General features: G+C 41.2%; 1 pseudogene; it reads left to right on the top strand.

The window, feature by feature from the left end:
* LOC145412562 (uridine-cytidine kinase-like 1) overlaps positions 1-1,349 on the top strand; it is a 28,554-nt pseudogene extending 27,205 nt beyond the window's left edge.
* The last annotated feature ends 18,506 nt before the right edge of the window (positions 1,350-19,855 follow it).

The raw sequence follows: 19,855 nt of genomic DNA, 5'->3' as shown, positions 1-19,855 counted from the left end.
GTCACAGTGATAATGATCATGATAATTAGTCTCCTGTTCTTATGCTTTATGTGTAAGGTTACTGAATAATGGTGGTGGTGGTGGTGGCTGTAATGATTTTTTAATCATGATGATGATCCAGACTTCGTCATGTTCTCAGAGGGAGTGAGGTAAGGTTCAGGGAGCAAGAAAAAACTGATAGGAGGAGCAGTTGATTAAAGTCAGCCCAGTTGAATGGGTCACAACTTTATTTACTCACCACTGAAGTCGCCAGAAGCATTATTGTAATAAAGGTACTTATTTTTGCATTTTGTACAGTATTTTTTCAGGAGGGGGAGGGGGGCTGTACTACCACAGACTTTCAAGAGACATTGAGATAGTGAGAGAGAGCGAGAGAATAGGTACAGTAATGGGCAAAACTAGGATAATGATGATGATAATCTGTCTTTAGCCAGACACTATAATCCTGGAAGGGGTGGTTACAGATGAACTGCCTCCATGTCACCCTGTCCTCCATCATCAGGCTGCCCTATCCCCATAACAACAGCAGTAATAGTAATAATAAAAATTTTAGTTTTTTTTTCTTCAGCTGTACTACCTCAGACTGCCAAAGGACATCAAGGACTATCACATCTTTTTAATGGACGCCACAGTAGCAATGGGAGCTGTTGGCATTATGGCCATAAGAGTGTTATTGGACCATGAAGTTGTAGAAGAACATATATCATTGTGTTCTCTGCTTATGACTGAACAGGGTGAGTTTTGTTGCTTTGTTGTGTGTGTGTGTGTGTGTGTGTGCTTGCATTCATTCGTGCATGTGTGGGTTTGGTGTGGTGTGGTGTGGCATGCATGTTTGTGTGCATATGTGTGGGTGTGGTGATGATGAAAACTGTCTATGTAACTAAAAACATTTGTATCTTCCCTTTCAGGTGTGCACAACATAGCATATGCATTTCCCAAGGTGAGAATTGTTACAACAGCCGTGGACCCCTGTGTCAATGAAAAGTTTTATATTGTGCCTGGCATTGGGAACTTTGGCGATCGTTATTTTGGCACGGAACCATCTGATCAGTGAGCTGTCAACACTCTTTGGCATCAGACTGTCAGTCCAGTGTAGTATTAGCACTTTCAGGCTTTTGTGACAGCAGTAGATGTGTGCTTCAGTGAAGAGTTATAAACTGAACCTGGCTCTGGAAACATTGGAATTGCAACAGTGGGACCCAACCATTGGACTAGCGAGGTATTGACACTCTTGGGTTTGTGGGACTCAACTTTCAGTTGAACACAGTTGTGTAGAGTAGAAAATTAGCATTGTCCTATTCATGAGAGGGTTAAGGGTGACAGAATTACACTAGTAACCACATAACATTACCTGGTACCAGTTGGAAGACTATGATAGAAATGTCTCAGCCATGAGAGAGTTAACCCTGTCAGTCTGAGTCTTTGAAAGGAAGTTCACCTCCCCTGAGTCATTGTTTGATAACCAATGGAAATTGTATCTCGTATGAGGCCTGCAGCGTGGCACTTGCAGACCTTCATTTGTGCCTCATATGTGGTCTGCAGCTCGACAAGAGTTAAAGGTGGCAGTACAACACTCTTTGAGCTGCATAAAAACACCTGGTACCAACTGGAAGACAATAATAGAGTTGTCTCACTCATGAGAGGGTTAATGGTGACAGTGCTGCACTTTTAGCCACATAAAATTACCTGGCATTAACTGGATGACAAGACTAGAGTTGTCCTGACATGAGAGGGAATAAGTTATTTGGAGACAGCAAGACACAGGTAGTTACCATTCTCATGTAGATAAAGTTGTCAGGAATAATGTACTTCACTAGAGTTATCCTGATCATGAGAAGTTATGTTGAATGTGTGAACACTCAGGCAGGTAGGACTCGCAGCATTGCTTTCATCCTTCCTAAAGTATTGGAAACTAGTGAGTGTTACCTTGGCATTGAACCATGTGATCGGTGAAATATTGAAATGTGCGACATAAAGACTTCTGGAATAGAATATCTGAGTTGTTTGGAAGTAGCAAGAATAAACTAGAAAACGTCATTTGATTCAGGGGGAAAGGTTTTTATGTAAGGTTAGGATGATGATGACTGTGGTGTTGTTGCCTGTTATGGTGGTGGTGGTGGTGGTGCCAAAGATAACATTGATGATGGTGGTGCTGATGATGATGATGGCAGTGAGAACAATAGTTATCTTGATGATGAGTGATTATGCTGCTGATAGTGCCAAAGATGATGATGATGGTGCCAGTGTTGATAGTGATGATGATCCTTTTGTATGCTCATATATGTCTCTTCTGTATTTTATAATGAAGAAGAACCATTGTATTGTATAGATTTATCTCTTGTATAATTCAGCATTAAAAAACCCTTTCAATCCAGTGGCCTACTCTCTATTTCATTCTTGCAACCTCTTGTTAATTTTATTCTGAGATATTTTTGAAAGTGGAGGGGTTAGGTGCAGCCTTCACTCACCAAGCAGTGTCTTGTGTGTGGCGGCGATGGCTCACCAGCTGGATTGGGCATGGATGTGGCAGTTGAAACAGAAAATGAATAAATGATGCAGAATAAAAACGGATAACACTGACTGACTCAACCATCCCTGTATCACCCAAGAAATTGCTTGGCAGTGGAAAAGGAGTTTATGGGCCATCCTGTAGTTTGGAAGAAACTGTTATAGTCAGTTTTTATGTGATAGAATTGGGTCATTCCTACAACTTGAATGCTAAGTCATGGTTGTATGAAATAGGATGAGCCTTAGTTATGAGGCAGACTTGAGTCTCCTTGGTTACAAGTAAAATTATACACCAGACTAACTGTGCCTGGCCATCAACTAAGCTAAAAGAGGTTACAGATCTTTGTCAGCTAAAAACATATGGACAATAGAACTGGTGGGGTTAGATATATCCTTCAATAACTCCTTCACGGTTAAATATTCTGGGATAAAATTTTCAAACTGGAGGGGTTGGATCCAGCCTTAATTCACCCCTTCCCTTGGTGGTCCAGGGGTTAGAACACACCAGTCAGAGTGACAGCTTTGCATAGATTCAGTCCCCAAGAGATGACTGGAGGTTATTCAGTCATGTAGGGTTCTGTACTATCAATGGCAGTAGGTTGGTCATTTACCCATTTGTTTATTTATTTATTAAGGCTCCAACATGCTTGCATGCATTGGCACTGGTCAGTTAATGATGCCTTTCCACAATCCTCAGTCTCTAGCAGGTTCTCTTCAGTCTCTCATCCCTGAGTTCATGCTCTATGACCTTGTTGCAGGTTTTTTTCAGTGTTGCTCGCATGTCCCTACCCTCAATATGCACACCTCTCATCCTCAACTCTCAGTTATCCTCCACCTTCTCCATATGTTTAAGCCATCTCACTCTACCCCTTCTCATCACATCACCAGTACATTCAAGTCTCATCCTTCTTCTCAACTCTTCATTCTCAACCTTAAACCCCTCCCCCCCAGCATGTCATTGAAGGATGCACCACACGTCCATCTAATCGTTATCCTGTAATATTGATCCCTTAAATGTAATAGAATATTAGCTTAGCCTCAGGCCCCAACATGTTGCTGTGTTTCTTCCTGCATCTTATATTCTGTAATGAAATTATCTGGAGTACTGGAGAGGGGTGCCTTCATGCGGTGGCACATATATAACCAGCTGGCTTCATTGCCTGCTAATGCAAATGTACCTCAATTTCCTCCCTATCCCCCAAAAGGAGGATGGTGGACTGCTGGGGCTGGCAACTTCACCCTGTAGTCCACTGGATTCATGTCCCACAACAACAAGAATAAACTAATAGAATAAGTCACTGGATTGAAGGTGTTAAGTATAGTCATTTATAAATCATATTTAGTTTTGTTATGTAATCCTTAATTTTGACTGCCTTGTGATTTTAGTTTAAATTATAATACTGGTTTTTATGAATGCCTGGTGGGCTAATGGGTTGAGGTGCTTCATCCAGATGTGGCCCATGAGAGTTCACATCCGAGGGCTGGTTGGGTTTTTTTGTTCACATAATGCCACTCACTTGAAGGCAACTGGTCACTCTTTACCATGAGTGTGTGGACCAAATCCCTCGCCTCAGCCCTTACACTCCAGGTGGGAGAGTACCAGACATGATGGTCAATGAATGTGTTTGTTTATGTTGTATAAGGTTTTATTCTGATGGTTAATGTGATATTATGATTGTTTTATTTTGCTGTTTGTATGATATTTTGATTGTTTGTATGATACTTAGATTTTTGTTTAATGCAAGAAAGGAGGAACTAAAGGCTAAAAGCCCACAAAATTTGTTCCCTCCAAGAAAAAATAAAACATAATTCTGTATAACATTATGATTATGATATTCCAGTTACATTTTCATAATTGTGCTGAAGAAGGCTGCCTTGTGTGGTGGCACTGACATAACTGGGCTACACTGCTGCCTGGTACTGTATGTGAATGCCCCTCAGCTCCCTCCCTATCCCCTGAAAGAGGGATGGTGGACTGCAGGAGATCGGCAGTTTTTATCTGCAGCCTACTGGGTTCACTTTCAGATGAACCTAGAGTTACAACTACTACCACTGTTTTGATTTCTTCATTGGTGTCATTATATGTTAATGGTTTTTTAATATCTTTTTTTTTTTTAATTATATCTTCATTGTTTTTATATTTTGATTTTGTAATGATTGTTTTTCTGACTTCATATGATTCTAGGATTGACTCTATCGGATACGTTTATGTGAAGCTACAGAACGTAGTGAATGTTTTTGGTGTATCAGATACAGCCAGGATTCCGGGGACTTGAATGGTGAGTGAATGGAAGCGTGGCCCATTGGATTGGGTAAATTTGGGCTGTCTGGATGTTGGTATTCCTCCACCTTGCCCTAGGGTGGGAAAGGAGGTCTGGATGATGATGATGATGGCAAGATTCTGCAAAATTATACGTGTACAGTATATGTATTATTTGTTTGTTTTTATATTACTGGATTGTGTTATAAAACCTGTGTGCTGGAGAGGGATCCCTTCATGTAGTGGCACCAATTTAACCAGGCAGCGGCACTGTTTGTACTGTGTATATATGAGGCCCTGCAGCCACAAGGGGTAAAGCACCATACCTGCTGAAACCTGTTTGTTCCCACCAGCCACTCCCTCAAACACTACCCTATGTGTGCACAAAGTTGCTTTGCTTAATTCCGATTAGTGCAATAAGGGTGAAAGTCTGAAGTGAGAAGTGTGCTCCAAGCGACCTTGTTGACACTTTGTTTGGGGTGTAGGTTCTGCTGCATTCCACAAAGGGTAAACTCCATTTGTATGTCATCCCACAGTAGTGACCAGCCATCCAATCAGAATGTGCTATGTCATCCACACATAGCCAATTAGGGCCGCTGATTTTCTCAGGGGTGGCGCCTTACCTGCTCAGTCTCAGTGTCACCTCTGCCAGGTGCAGAGCACCCCAGGAACTTACACCTTGTTTCAGGTGGCACTTTGCACTTTACCGTTTTCTTCCATGTTGCCCTTAAAAAACAACTTACCTTTATCATAGTATTGGATAAATATGATACTTTATCGGTTTGAATAAGAAAAACAAAACAAAAACAGCTGCAAAAAGCTCACAAAGTCTAGCAAGACACTAACAAAAAATATTTTTCTACTGATGACATAATTTTAACAATGAAAATATTATTGTGCCAAGTTTCTTAGATATTACCCTTAAAGTACTCACATTTATGCACCTTATGTCCAAATTTTAGAAACTAAAACTAACATTTCTATGAACTTTTTTGTCGCCAGACTTTGAAAGCAATTTGTAGAAAATCGTATATGTCACTTTGCCCCTTGTGGCGTGCAGGGCCTCATATATAGTATGTATATATATATATATATATATATATATATATATATATATATATATATATCTGTCCGTTCTCCCCTTTGGGGCTAAGATGTGAATGAATGTGTTTAAATGGATGAGTAAATGGAGAGTGTGTCGTCCTGTCTCGGCTACCTCCCTTTCCTTGGGGGAAGCAGCCTAGGTATATAGATATATATATATATATATATATATACAGTATATATGTATGTTTCTTTCTATCTATCTATATAGATAGAGAGATAGATAGATGATATGGTTGTGATCAAAGGAGCCCAATGGAGAGGAAAGATTTACAGAGTAAGCAGAAGGATTAGTTGTAAGGAAGAGGTCAAGTATGTTGGATCTCTCCAAGGCGGTCAGGGATACAGGTAGGGTGCTATACAAGCTGCTTTAGGTCACTGAGGATAGAAAAGATGTATGCCTGCTCACCAGGTGGATCAGTGAAAGGAGAGGAGAGCCAAAGGTGGTGGTGAACATTGAAATCTAGAATGGAGATTTCAGAGAAGGGAGAAATGGATAGGATGTGTTCTGTTGTAGAAGTAAGATAATCAAAGAATTTTTGAGTCAGTAGAATCAGAGGATAAGTAAACAGCTTAGATATAACTAGTCAGAGAACATCAGGAAAGCTGAAGCAAGAGAGCAGAGAATTCAGAAGAATCAAGTTCAGGAACACGAGAGCAAGATAAGTCGTTGCGTACATATACACAACAGCCACCTTTGGCTTTGAAATGAGTATAGAGAAAAGTAGGAGGAAAAAGATAAAAGTTTGCTATCAGTTGCCTCAGCTCAGTTGCTTCAGACAGCTGAGTCTAAGTTAGGAAGAGAAGGTGAGGTTTAGAGGAGAAGTGGTGCTCAACAGAGAGAAAGTTGGAGGAAAGGCTGCAAATGTTGCAGAAATGAAGAAATGAGTCAGACAGTGGTTCCAACCATCTTGCTGGGTCACCACTGGGATATGGGCAGATGATGGGTGCATTTATGATCCCCACCCCCCTCCCAGGGACTCTGAGGCTTGGTTAAATGATGCCATTTTGGTTGAATCTTGAATAGGAAGTGTAATGTGTAATGTGCATGTGGTTTGGTGTTGACAACTAGAGAAACTTGCATTGTAGGTATGCCGACTTACTCTCTGTGTTCCAGAAACACTGAAAAAGTTCTGCAAAGGGGGATGGTCAGGCACTTGTCCTGAAATGGGAGCTCCAGCTCTCCCTGTCACCAGCTTTCCATCCACCTTGGGAGTACCGCCCTGCTCGACTGGTGCTACAGTCTGCTCCTGTCCCATGGCTTCCTCCATATCCCCCATCAGGGGCATGGTGTGCTGTAGGAGAAAGAATTTCTACCTACAGTCCTCTGAGTTCGTGTCTAGATGAACATGGGTCACAACAGGAACAACCAGTATAAAACCCTCCATTTACTGTCTCAAAGGATATAGTGTCTGCACAAACTATGTAACTAGTAGTGGGAGTGGTAGTATTGGTAATAAGTAGCAATAACAGTATGAGCAGCAGCAGCAGCAACAACACTACCATTGTAGTAGTTGTACAGTAATCATCACCATTGTCACTGTCCCAGCTTCAGCTGAAATGTGAAATCATTGGACTGCAAACTGAAGTTACCCTTCACCTGTAGTTCACCCTCCTCCTTTCAGGGTGTTGGAAGGGGGTCGAAGGACATTTGTTTGACGAGACAGTTCAGGCGGCTGATCATATCAGTGCCACTACAAGAGGACATCCTTCTCCATTACCAATACAGCAGTAAGGTGCCTATATTAAGCCCACTGTATCCCATGTGAAGAAGATAGAGAGTGCAAGACTGATGGAAAAAGTGTATTTTTGAGTGAGGTTGAGAGGAAGACCAAGAATGAGATGGATAGATAGGGTAGAGATATATGAGAGAGGAGGATGTGAGTTTGAGTGAGGGCAGTCTGATGGTGGTGGACAGGGTGACTGGAAGGCTACTTGATTATGGCCACCGGATGACCGGGCAATGGAGCCATCCAGTCACTGATGTCACCAGGTGACGGATACGCGACCAGAGATAGCAAGAATAAAATTTAAGAGAATAAAGGTGGACAGTGCGGTAAAGATCTCTGCTTGGAGGGTCGTCCATCTTCCTCAGCATCGAGTGATTTCTCATGTGTTGTGGGGACAGCTTGGTCAGTGTTGTCACTGTGTACCCTGCATTGTTTGTTTATTTCTTATTCTTACTGAGACACCCACACCCACACCAGCAGGTCAAGCCATTCCTACAACACATAAGATAGTGGCAGGTGAGTTTCTAGTGAAACGGTATTTATGCGCCATCCTGTATGATGGCCTTGAGATAGCATGAACAGAAGAGGAAGTCTACAATGAAAAGAAATTATTCACAGAGGAGAGAAGTGTGATTAACTGAAGAGAGAAGGGAGGGGGAATTTGAAATAGAAAAATGGAAAACGCAGTGAAAGAAAACCGTATCAGGTGAGACAGTTTTGAGGAATATGAATACAAATTATGGCATCAGGTGTGTGTGTGTGTTTTAAGATTAGAGTGTGTGTATATGTGTCAGTGTTTTTTTGCGGCGAAAAAAAATAATCCATTTCGTGCGTTCTCTCTCCCTCAATCTGTCTCAATCGAAACAAAACAAAATCTCAACCCCTTTACACCAATGACCTATATTCTTCCCCCACACCGTGTTTGTTCAGGACATCATGGGACGCTTGTTGCAGTGGAGAGGTTGGCTGCAGCCATCATATACCCCTCAGTGTAGAATCTCCCGAGCTGGATGACATTTTTTGAACATAAGGAAATAACAAGACGACGACGAACAGCTAAAGGAAGAAATAGAACAAGGAAAAGGAGGAGGAGAAGAATAAGAAAAAGGAGGAGAAGAAGAAAAAAAAAGAAAAGGAGGAGGAGAACAATAAAAGCAAACGAAACAACATTCACTCCCATTTTGCCCCATATAAGAAAGAGTGTAGGGTCCCGGGGTTAGGTTGTCAGTCCCGACATTTAAGGCAAGGGCAACCAGCCCTCCTCTACCCGAGTGGCATTACAGGAACAATAAACCCCAACCACCCTCAGATGGCTCCACCTTAACCCACTAAACTACCAGGCGTCATTTGGATGTATGGTTACCACCCAGCACAGGATGTGATTTAGTTTTATGCTTACCATATAACCAAATACAGTATGCAATAATCCACGTTTTTATTTTATCTATTTATATGCAGCAAATATTATCGTGTTCTTAAAAAAAAAAAAAAAAAAAAAATAGCAAGAAATGTTTTACTTATCTCAGTATATTTTGCACATAAATTATTGCTTGAAAAATTAATGATGTAGTAGTAAAATTATCTGCCTAAAATAGGTTTATAAAATGGGGTAATAGAGCATTACGAGAGCGGGTGAGTTTGTACGTGGTGAAGGTTAGTGACGTTATTAGTTGATTACGGTGTTACTGTGATTCTTACGATGGTAATTTCATGTTTGTATATTTATTAGCTTCTTGTGCCATTATATAGACGTATAGGTAGTTGATATCAATTACCTATACATTATACGACAGTGTATTCCCAGGTGACCAAAATGTCCCTTTAAACCCAGGTAGGCTGAAGCTGTTAAATCCCCAAAATATTCGCGTCATTCAAACATATTTTAAGGTGGAATATGGTCCCTGGCATGAGGAAAAACGAAGATTAATATGGTGGAGGATGTCTCATAACATTTCTGCCATCCTTTTTAATAGGAGCTATAAATACCGATATGTTACTAATATGGGTAAGCGCAGAAACTTAATATGGCTGGGGATTTAATTTATGACATTCGATATTTTGAAAGGTAAAATATTAAAAGTCTGGAATCGTTTTATTGATGATGATGTTTTAAATCTTGTGATAATTCAGCCGTCCTGTTCTAATGGAAGGCTTGAATAAGGTACTGGACATAGGCAAGTATTAGAGATAAATATGGCCAGGGATTATCAGATGGTATAGTGTAATTTGGAGTACTGTATTTTGAAAGTTTAAAAGGTGGTTAGAATGCCCCTGTTGGAGTGGTAGCTTTGCCTAGTTTGCATCCAAAGTGGTCTATATATCTATCTATTGCCAGACACATCAATCCCGTTTGGGGTGGCCACAAACAAATGGGGTACTTTGGAGCCGCCATTGAAGTGGTCGAGCCTGCCACTGACAGTGAACAGTCGCACTCTCATGAATCATTAATAATATATCTTTGTGTGGACTTATGATTCAAATTAAAGTTTGTAATGTGTAGAGGAATTATTTTTTTTCTCAAATAATTGAGAAGAAATGAAGGCAAACTACTTATTATTTTCATAGTAATACGTAAAAAATATTTATCCAGCTAGACTAGCATCAAATGAACTCCAAGATCCTCATTTATTTTGCATTAGTAGTCTTTTATTGTACTGAAAGAGGTGGAGTTACATTACTCACTATTGGCTGGAACGAAATACTTTGTAATTACCCTCTTCAAGTCGATTACTAGCCAATATAAGTAAAAAATCGGTACGACGCTCGTAACATCCCAAATATCCAAGTGGCGCATGCGCATTGAAGGTACAGTCCCAGGGACAAGATAGACCCTGCTTTTGTTTACTAATATTGCGGCACCCAAGATTTTGTAATATTCACGTTTGAGGACATCAAGATAATTTCAGAAAGGCTGTCTTAGATAAATATTTTTACAGATCAGCTTCTAACTAACTGCTCTATGCTTCAAGATATTACCAAATTCTTCTGTTACTGTGCTTTCATCACCAATGATTTTGCGTGCATGTGGGACAAGGGGGATGTTGTTGATAGTGAGGTGTGAGTTATGACTGTGTTCTACCATAAAAGAGGCCATTCTGAGTCTTTGTAGTACACCAGTCATGAAGTGTGTGTGGGAGTGTTAAGTCATCTGGGTAGGAAGCAGTGTGTACTTTGTGAGTGAAAGTGAAAAGCACATATTTTTATATATATACATATATTTTTCTATATATACTTATTATAGAGAATATATTCTATTCTGGATTGATTAGCTACTTTGAGAAATATATACATACTGTATATGACACTATATTATCCAAATTGTTTATTTTGTAATTTCATCATTCATAATCTGAGGAAATTGATGGCCACCCCTATTAATGCACAGGGGAACACAACAGTACGATCCTGACATCTCAGATTCTCAGCGTGCGTCCTCTCGACTTCAGTCCAGCCTTCCGACCTCTCTCAGAGCAGGCAAAAAATGACTGTTTCCTGGATTTGGGACGGTTTGTCGAAATCGTTGACTGAAGGCGAATTTAGGCATTAATAAATTTAAGTTAGTAAATCGTCTCAGAGGAGGAAAATATGACTTTCCTCATTGAAACCATATATTAAGAGATACAAATCTACTCATTTCTAAAGAATTAACATAGAAAACATTAAATTATAAGGGATGAATGAGCTGACTAGTTGCTAGACTTGCCAGATTAGAATATTTTTACCTTTTTGTATGACTCATACAAATGAATAAGCTCTTGTTGTGTGTATTCATTGGAGAGTGTAAGTGGTTTTGTAAGCAGGAATGACATTAATCCTATCACAAGTGCACACAAACAAATGCAGCATATGATTCATGAGCATGCGTGTTCTACGACGTCTGTGGCAGGCTCGACCATGACGATTATCAATTGTCTTCCACCCCATAAAGTACCCCATTGCCTCCACGTCGCTCTGTCCCCCTCCATTTCACTGCCAAAGTGGTGATGAGGGTTTTTGATCCTGTAGTGTCGTCAAGATAAGTAGGCTGGTCATCTAACTTACCCTGTTGTGTACAGTACTCACCTAGCCTAGCCTCAGGACTCCACACCTCACATAATATTTAATCAGTTTAATTCCTAAGTCCCAAGAAGTTTTCAATGTAGCACATCAGCATCAAGTTGTAGCTGGTGGCGACCATCATCCACTCACTTGATGTAGTGCTGCCAACTTCTACCTTAGCCTTTATCATTCTTTTTCTGTGCCTGCTCTCCTCTCTTCCTATTTCTGCCATCTTTCCTGTTACTTCTTATTGCTTTTTTTTCCTTTACAGGTGGCTTTACATTGAGTGACAAGCTATGGTTTCCTGTAAGCTGAGAAACCATTTACAATGCTGAGTGGTAACCATATAACCAAACCATATGTGCTTCCTACGTGTCAACAAGTGGGTTGGTGGAGGGTTAGTGCCCCTCCCTGTGAAACAAATAACTCAGAGTCAAATGGCCACCCTTTACGGGATTATGGCGTCTGGCAATAGATAGATAGACATCAGCATTATATATTAAAATTTTTGAAACTTCAAGACTGCATTTTATTATATATATATATATATATATATATATATCTCTCTCTCAAAAAAAAACAAAAACAAGGTAACTGAGCCAAGAGTTCAGCTGGACCTATAAAGTCTGACACACATGCAAGATACTGTAATGTTGTACATCACATTCTTTGAGAGTCTGTATAACTTAAAATTGATTGATTATATGATTTTTTTTTTTTTCCCCCTGGTGTTAGGTAGATTTTTCCAAAGCTGCTACTTAGGGATTAACAGAGATTGGAACCTGCACAGCACAGTACTGGGATGGGAATTTCAAATGTACATGTGGTGGACTGTGTCACAAATCAGATTATTTACAGGAAGGAGAGGAATGGAGGCTTTCCATGTCTTATTGTAAAAAAAAAAAAAATAATATAAAAATAAAGTTAGCCATTTCTTCAAGAGGAGAGTTATTGTAAAGAACAGTACGTTTGCCCCTATACTGTACTTACCATCACTGTATAATGGCAACAGGTTTACATTGCAGGCCACAGGTGCTGCCCCCCCACAAATTTCCCAGGAGTTGAGACAGCAAATTAGCACTCTTGTGGGGGGAGGAGCCTGAGTCAACCACTGCCTCACTATGTCCTTTGGCACCTGTTTCTTCCTCGGATGATCCAGGCAACTTTGCCGCCTCTCCGCCGGGCCAAGGGAAGGGTTCATATGGGCTCCTTGTTGTCAGAGCCCTTAACCCAACACCAAGAACTGAGAACCAACCATTTGCAGTTCGGGGCTTTTATGGTAATTCTGTTTATTTATTTATTTATGTATTTTTTTTACAAACCTGCCATACTTTCTCTTCAAATGTGCATTGATTGTGTAATGACAGATAGAATCAATACACCCTTGTTTAATCTTTTGGAAAGTAAAGGTTCTTTGGAAGTTAGACTTTGAGGCTTGAGGGCACTGTGGTGTTACTGGGATGTGTGAGAAAACTAAAGATTTTGTGGATGTGCAAGAAAGCATAAAGAGAATTACTTTGAGATGGTTTGGCCATATACAGGGGATGGAGAATGAGATGCTGACTAGGAGAGTGTATGTGAATAAGGTTCCAGGGGGAGACTGAGAATTAGATGGAGGGAGAGGGTGGAGATGCAAGAGAGAAGGTGGTGTGAGTTGGAGAGAGGATAGCTAGATGACAGAGGATAGGGTGACATGGATGCAGTTCATTTGTGTCCACCTGTTATGGGATGCAGGCATCTTGTGACAGAGTGTTACAAATTATTCAATAAATCTCAGAAAGATGGACTTGGTCTGGTCAGAATTGCCACTGAGTTGAACTATGGGTGGTTGGAGCCATTTATAGCAGGCTTTGGGAAAGTATGCCATGCCCCATATGTGTAAAGAAACACAGGTTTTTAAAAATGTTTCTCCAACTGCTTTTGTCTTTTGTCATAATGGCTTATAGAGAATGTAATATAGTACTATATTTATCTATTTTTTAAAGGCTGATATGTACCTTACTTTAGCAGGTACATTGTCCTGAATATAAGTATTAATTGTGATGGTAGCTACAGTCTCAGGCTTATCCAGTATCTCAAACATGAACCAGGTGGATTGCAGGGTTAACACCTTCTGTTGTAGACATCTGCCATTATACTGTATTTATGTATTGCAGATACTGTATGTCCTGTTTTTTTCCTTGGGCCACATGACACATCATGATAAATGTGCTCTGTGTTTACACTACAGCCAAATTTAGGGTAAAGTTGGTGGCATTTTTTTTTTTTTTTTTTTTTTTAATACGAGGAAGAAGAAACCAAAGGCTAGGAGCCCGCAAAACAATTCCTTCCAAGAAAAACATAAAAACAATACAAAAGAGAACCAGATTCAAGATCCGTTCATCTCGAGATGCCTGGACACACTGCGTTTGAAAGACTGGAGTTCATAGGAAGTAGGAAATACAGACAGAGGGAGACAGTTCCAGAGTTGACCTGTTGCATAAATGAAGGACTGGGAGTAATGGTTAACTCTTGCATTAAAGAGTTGGACAGAAAAGGGATGAGAGTTTGTTGCTAGACGAGTGCTACGCACCCATCATAGAGGTGGAGGGATGCAAGCAGACAGAACAGTGTGGCAAAGAGACAGGTTGAAGGGAGCCAGTAAGAGGAGGAGAGTTAATGAGATGAAAAGCCTAATTATAGTGCTTAGCCACAGTGCTTATCTCTGTATCTGAAGCCACTGTGGCTGTGGTTGGTTATTCACTCTCTGCGATAGGATACAAGACTACTGCATCAGCCAGGTTACTAATTAACTCTTCCGGATGTTATGCAAGCTGTGTAAATACTGTATAATGTCTTCCACTATATGGGTACCATTAGCAATTCCCTTGAGACAAGGCCGGTGTATCTGGGGGGGTGACCAGCTACCACAGTACATCATGACCAGCCTGGACAGGGATTGATTGAAGACCCAGAGTAGACAGAGCTGAAGCATGGACCAGTGAGCAATCCTGGCTCCCCCCAGAGCGTCATGCTTCCAGTACCTCCCCCCCTCCCCTCCTGCATTTCCCAGCATTCTGCCTACCTTCAAGGGAATATATGACACTGAGGTTATGTCATGGTTCAATGCCCCAGGCCTGCCATGATGCACCCAATAAGTCACTGTACCAAAGGGATGAAGATGCCTTTTTCCTGCAGTCCAGATGCCTGTCTCCTGTGGTCCATCCTTCTTCTGTGGGATAGGGAAGTAGTGGAGGGAGGTTTGTGTAGCCAGACAGTTAAGCTGCCTGGTTTTATCAGTGCCACCACATGAAGGCATCCCTTTCCAGCAACTATAAATTTATCAAATAATGCAGTACAGTATTTTAGGTTATCATAAAATCAGTTTCACTGGTATGACATGTAAGAGGGCATGCTGGGATATGGCAATGCAGATATCCAGGTCAATATCTGCTCTATATATCCAAAATGAACATCAAAATATTTGTCATCATCGTTGTCGCCCTGCCTCTTTTTTCCTACCCTCAGGTGGGGCAAGGCAAGATGCAGAAAGCGAGGAAAATTAAGTGATAATGTGAGAACAGATGAACAGCATACAGTGTCCAGTTAAAAAAAATTATAGTAGGAGAACAGACGAACACCAGGCCCAGTCAAAAAGTTAATGAACAAATGAACACCATGCCCAGCTGAAAAAATTGGGAGAATTAGTGAACAGCATCCCCAGCAAAATAGGCCACACACTCATTCATTCACCATTCAAGCTTGTGGAATCCCTGCAACACCTCACAGGCACACCTTCCACATGTAGCTTCATAGACGTGTATCAGAGTCAGTGCCATGGTTGTAACATTTTTCATTTTGTACTTCAGGCCAAGTGGCGATGTACGTGTCAATTCTTCTCGGAACAACTAATGATGATATTGTGTGTTGCTGTGTATGGAGTAAGTTGTTTGAGCCACCCAAAGTTTGCCTAGTACTGAGCTGAGTTTGTGTATTTGTAAGTCTATCTGTCTATCTGTCTATAGCCAGATGCCATAATCCCAAATGGGGAGACCACAGACAAATCGCCTCTGTATTCCCGTCCCCAGCCACTTCAGTGCCCTTCCCCTAGCTCACACCCCCTTCTTTCATATAACTCTCCATTCCATCTTTCCATCTCATCCTCAGTCTCCCCCTCCCCCCTCCACCTCCACCTCACATACTCTCTCCTCGTTAATCTCTCACTCTCCGTCCTCTCCATGTATTTGAACCACCTTAATGTAATTCTAATGCTGTCTGTCATATATAATCTCATAGTTTATACTCAGCATTTTGTGTGTGTGTGTGTGTGTGTGTGTGTGTGTGTGTGTGTGTGTGTGTGTGTATGTGTATGTGTGTGTGTGTGTTTGTGTGTGTGTGTGTGTGTGTGTGTGTGTGTGTGTGTGTGTGTGTGTGTGTGTGTGTCTGTCTGTCTGTCTGTCTGTCTGTCCCCAGTAGGCCTAATCCACAGTCTTTATTTCACATTGCTCACTGTGCACCAAGTCACTGTCACACTCAGCCTCAGGTACCATTAGTGTTGGCAAAAGCTAGAGGGAGTTCTGGCCACTGATACCATTGTCCCTTATTCATCTACATTGACTCAAGGCCAGGAATTTGAATCTGAATCTACCTGCAGCATCTACCCTGTCATTATCAACTGCACTTTCTTTTTTTCCTCTCTCTCTCTTGTGTCTTGAGTGATTTACATTCCTTTTTAAAACCAGGGCTGGGGAGTGGTCCATGCTGTTAATTTTAGGAGCAATACAAGATTAGCTGATGGATGTAAAGGGCATATTACTTTAGAATACAAAGAGATGAACAACAATGGCTCATATATCTAGAATATAAAAGGATTGAACAGTAATAGCTGTAGTGTCATACATATTTGTTCCACGTTAACTTGCGTATGACTGACATTACTTTTACTGTATGAATTGTTTTTCAGGAGGGTGAGAAAGTCAACATTGAGGTAACAGCTGCAGATGCTACCCTTGCCCTTCATCACCAGCAACATTGCCGTCACTGGCTGCATGATGCCACCAGCATTATCTTCTTCACCAGGTTTGTTAGGGCTATCTGTCTTGTCTGCCTACCTACCTACATTTAGCTGTCTATAATCAGATAACTTATCGGGATGGCTGTTAACAGCTTGCCTCCTTTTCACCCAGTCTTCTGCCATCAGACTGCCCTTCCCCCACCTAACACTAATTTCATGAGGCCACAATTAGTATTCAAGGTGTGAGAGTGACCCACATCTGTCAGGTGAAAATAAACCTAGTATGGTCAGATTGGCCATGTAATCTGGCCACACCTGGTCATTGTTTATGCTGGAAGGAGTTAGGGATTTTCAGGAGAAGAAACTGCTGTGCAGGTGTATCAGTGAAGAAGGCTGTCACTTCTACTGTACTCATTTTTACTCTTACATGGTCTTGAATTGACATCTTCTTGAATGTTTAGTTGTTGCAGTAGATTAATGCCAGAAAATGGTGCCAGTCACAAAAATAGCTAAAGAAACAGTGTAGAGCAGTAACATGGTCTTACTCTGCTCTTGACCTGTGAAATACAGCACAGAAGAATGAAGATCTGGGCCAAGTTAAGGTGAAGAAGGTGTTGTTAAATATGTGCCAATCTCCTCCATTGGTAGTGTGAGTAACTAAGTCTCACAGGTGTAAGTGATAATTTTCTGAGAACAAGAAAGACATGTAAACACTTGCTCATATTTTGTTCAGCCCACAAAATGTCCTTCACTAATAGGTGCAGCTAAGGTACTGTTTGGTGGGATGATGCAGCCACATCAAAGTAGTTGGTAGGTTTTTATGTTAATTTTTTACCTGCATTTTAATTCCTAAAATAGAGAAACCAGGAATGAATATTAATAGTAAATAGGCAGATGTTTGCTTTTCTTATTGTATTATTGATTTAGTTTGTACAAAGGAAAAGGGGAAAAAGAAGTGTGTGGTAATCATAGGGGTATTTGTCTTCTTAGTGTAATAGGGAAAGTGTATGGTAGGATACTTATTGACAGAGTTAGAGAAAGAACAGAGAAATTAGTTGGAGAAGAACAGGGAGGCTTTAGGAAGGGAAGAGGTTGTGTAGATCAGATATTCATTCTTAGATCTTTAATGGAAAAGTTTCTAGAGAAGGGAAAGAAGTTGTATGCGGCTTTCATGGATTTGGAGAAAGCATATGACAGGGTGGATAGACAAGGAATGTGGAAAGTGTTAAGAATATATGGAGTAGATGGGAAGTTGTTGAATGCTGTGAAGAGTATGTACGATGGTGCGAAGGCTGCAGTGCGTGTGGATGGTGAACTAAGTGAATTTTTCTCTTTGAAAGTTGGTTTGAAACAGGGATGTGTCATGTCTCCATGGTTGTTCAATCTGTACAAGGATGGGGTAATAAGAGAAATACAAGGTAGGGCAGTGGATGTTGGCGTGGCCCTGGTGGGAGGGGGTAGTGTTTGGAAACTCCCTGTACTGTTGTTTGCAGATGATACTGTGTTGTTAAGTGAAGACGAAAGGGAGCTGCAAGGCTTGGTGCATGAATCTGGGAGAGTGTGTAAGAAATGGAATCTAAAGGTGAATGTAGGGAAGAGTAAAGTGATGGTCTTCGAGAGAGGTGAAGTCAGTGAATGTACAGTGAGGTTGGATGGTGAGGAAATGGAAAATGTGAGTATGTTTAAGTACTTGGGGAGTGTGATGAGTAAAGATGGAGGTTTGGAGGGTGAAGTGCTTGAAATGGTACAGCAGGGAAGAAAGGTTGTTGGTTCTTTGAAAGCAGTGATAAGAAACAGGGAAGTGAGCATGGAAGTGAAAAAGTTACTACATGACAGTATTGTGATACCAACTCTAACGTATGGAAGTGAAGCTTGGACGTTGTTGGAAGGACACAAGTCAAGAGTGAGAGCAGTGGAAATGAGTTATTTAAGAGGAGCCTGTGGAGTCACATGGAGAGACAGGCTGACGAATGAGGATATAAAGGAGCGTTGTGGTGTTGATGTGGATGTGATAGGAAGCATTATGAGGAACACACTGAGGTGATTTGGCCATGTGGAGAGGATGGAGGGTGAGAGACTGATGAGGATAGTGTATGTGAGTGAGGTGGAGGGGGGTAGAGGGAGGGGGAGGCCGAGAATGAGATGGAGGGATGGAGTAGAGAGGTATATGAGAGAGGGGGGTGTGAGTTGGGGGCAGGGCAGTGAAATGGCAGGGGACAGGGTGACATGGAGGTGATGTGTTTGTGGCCACCCCGTATGGGATTAAGGCATCTGGCAATTGATAGATAGATAGATAGATTTAGGTTGTCATTGCATTTTGTGTTTTGTTGTGGCCTGAGGTCATCTAAATGTGAATGCAGTGGAATGCAGGCTGAAATTATCCTCTTACAGTCACCATCTTACTTTCAGGGGATAGGGAAGGAGTTGAGGAACTTTTGATTAACCAGGCAGCTTGGTTATATCAGTGTCATTGCTTGCAGACATTGTAGTAATAAGTCATATAAGCAAAGAACATTTATATAACCTAAAAACAACTCTTTCACAGGTGTTTCCAGACTTTCTGCTGCTACGTACTGTTGTCCTTGGCTTAATCACATGGGACAGTGTACTGCCAACTCCAGAGTGGGTAGAGACGCATGTCCCATCCTCTGTCCTCATGCACATACACCGTGGCAGCAACCAGACCACCCCAGGCTTAGACCATGAATCCATGCATCAGGTAGGGGACACATGGAGCTGGGGGCTGTACTGTATGTAGGTTGTTGGGAAGCAGTTTTGTTCTACTGAGAGAAATATTTCCCTATGTAATACCTAGACAGCCATACAGCAAACCTTTGATATCTCCATGTTAGCAGCCTAGACTGATTTAACCTTCAAGATATACTGACCCACTTGCATTACCTGTGTGTTGTCTTGTTGTTGCCTACCTCCAGCATGCTGCTGCATCAATGCTCTGCTTTGTTAATGCATTTCAGCCAGTGATAATTAACCAGAATAGACCTCAGCTCCACCCCACCATCTCCCTGAAAGGGTTAATGACTCAGGTCATGGAGCTGAAATGTCTTTCAAGAAAAACTCAATAAGAAAAACTCCTTCTAATGTTTGATGAAATCATTGCTTGTGCCTCTTACATAGATGTTAAGGGTAAGGGAACTCAATAAGGAAAACTCCTTCTAATGTTTGATGAACTCACTGCTTGTGCCTCTTACATAGATGTTAAGG

This window comes from Coenobita brevimanus, chromosome 93, assembly GCF_032717465.1.
Source record: "Coenobita brevimanus isolate Jiangsu-jjx chromosome 93, ASM3271746v2, whole genome shotgun sequence".
In the NCBI taxonomy this organism is placed as follows: domain Eukaryota; kingdom Metazoa; phylum Arthropoda; class Malacostraca; order Decapoda; family Coenobitidae; genus Coenobita; species Coenobita brevimanus.
Note: the sequence above shows the minus strand (reverse complement) of the source record. Positions and strands in the feature narration are given on the sequence as shown.